Below are 1,773 nucleotides of genomic sequence, written 5' to 3' on the forward strand. Positions count from 1 at the left end.
ATCCGCCTCGCGGTCCTTTCGGGTCCTGAGCGTCCGCGGTCCGCTCATCGTCGGTGGTCTACTTCCACCGCCGCCGCGTCCATTCCATTTTCTAATGTTTACGCCATCCTTCTTGGTAGGCACGCTGCTCTTCTTCAGACCGTACAAAACGCGGCCTACCCATTTCACAGTCGGAGCAGAACTGAGGAAAGGAGCCTACATACAGCATGATGTGAGGAGGCACTCAGATTGGTAGGCACTAGTTAGAATACGAGGGATGGCGTACACGTGTACGGTGCCAACATAGACATGACTGACGCGGGTCAAAGTGCGGTATCTATTCTTGTCAGGTTAATATCTGATACACGTTGTATTTGGACCCAAGATTTTAAACGTATTTTTGGAAGTTGGCGGGCAGGTCGGCCCGGTATTGCATCATCTTCGGGATCGGCCCACAATTTTTGGCTTGCGGACATCAATCCGCTTGAAACTAGCCGTATACAGCTTTGCTGTGAAAGTCATTTTGTAAATCTAACAACTGACGCAGGTACAGCAGCAATTTCGTATGTAAAAAAAGAGCACCCCAAAGGCGCATTTGTTCGTTCTCGACCCTGTCACTGCACAAAACTGAGAATCGCCAAAGATGACGGCAACCATCAAGTGAAAATAAAGCAGTTGATAGTTTGACGCCTGACAGCATCTAGAAGCCGCCATGCTTTGTTTGTAAGCCTGGATTAAATCTTAGGCACCCTAATCATTTACAATATTCAACGTCACAATCAATGCAGTGAAATTCGTGCCAATAAATCTGCTGACTATCTACACTGCTGCGTTCGTCAATTATCTTTAATTTCTTTAAAGGTGCTGGGTTATGTCGTTATTATTACAACACGAGTGAATGACCGTGCGTTTACTTGGCAGAGCCAGCGATAGAGAAAAAAACCAGGAACTTGGCAGCGCTGCAGTAACGGTATTTCCTGCTAAATGCTGACTTCACCTTTTTCTCCAAGAGAACCTACTGCCAGATGCGACCCGCCGTGGTTCCTCAGTGGCTATGGTGTTGGGCTGCTGAGCACGAGGTCGCGGGATCGAATCCCGGCCACGGCGGCCACATTTCGATGGGGGCGAAATGCGAAAACACCCGTGTACTTAGATTTAGGTGCACGTTAAAGAACCCCAGGTGGTCTAAATTTCCGGAGTCCCCCACTACGGCGTGCCTCATAATCAGAACTGGTTTTGGCACGTAAAACCCCATAATTTAGTTTTTTACTGCCACATGGAGCGTTTCAACGAACGCGCTAAGGTTATCCCGTCGCCGCCTGTTTCCGTCATATGTAAAAACAGTGCGCTTCACACAGCCGCACGTGCTTTCGCCAACGGCAGTAAATATCGCAACCACGTGCAAAAAAAAATTCTTTTCCTGCAGCTCCACTACGTCTGTCTGCCTTGCACGCATGCTTGTATTATAACGCTATTCAGGCATGAATGCACCTGGACGAAAAAAGTTGTCGCAGTTTCACCTGAAAGGCGAAGCATCAATTGCGATAGCAAATTTGTAGAGAGCTATACGGAGTAATGATAGTAGCTTTATCAGCTGTATAAACTTGGACATGCAGCAGCACCGGCAACACGCAGAACTATTGTCGACGCCGTCGGCGTTTTGCCCGCGTTCGCTCAAATGCGTGCGGCGTTGGTGACTGTTGCCGGAGCCTCTGATATAAATAGGCACTTGGTGCCACAGCTAAACGTCGCCTCCCTTCCCTCCCCCTCCCCCCCTCCCCTCCCCACGGCCTC

General features: G+C 49.2%; 1 pseudogene; it reads left to right on the forward strand.

Annotated features, from left to right (window-relative positions):
* Positions 1 to 288: 288 nt before the first annotated feature.
* Positions 289 to 440, forward strand: LOC119465392 (U2 spliceosomal RNA; annotated as a pseudogene).
* The last annotated feature ends 1,333 nt before the right edge of the window (positions 441 to 1,773 follow it).

Source organism: Dermacentor silvarum, chromosome 9 (genome assembly GCF_013339745.2).
Source record: "Dermacentor silvarum isolate Dsil-2018 chromosome 9, BIME_Dsil_1.4, whole genome shotgun sequence".
Lineage (NCBI taxonomy): Eukaryota > Metazoa > Arthropoda > Arachnida > Ixodida > Ixodidae > Dermacentor > Dermacentor silvarum.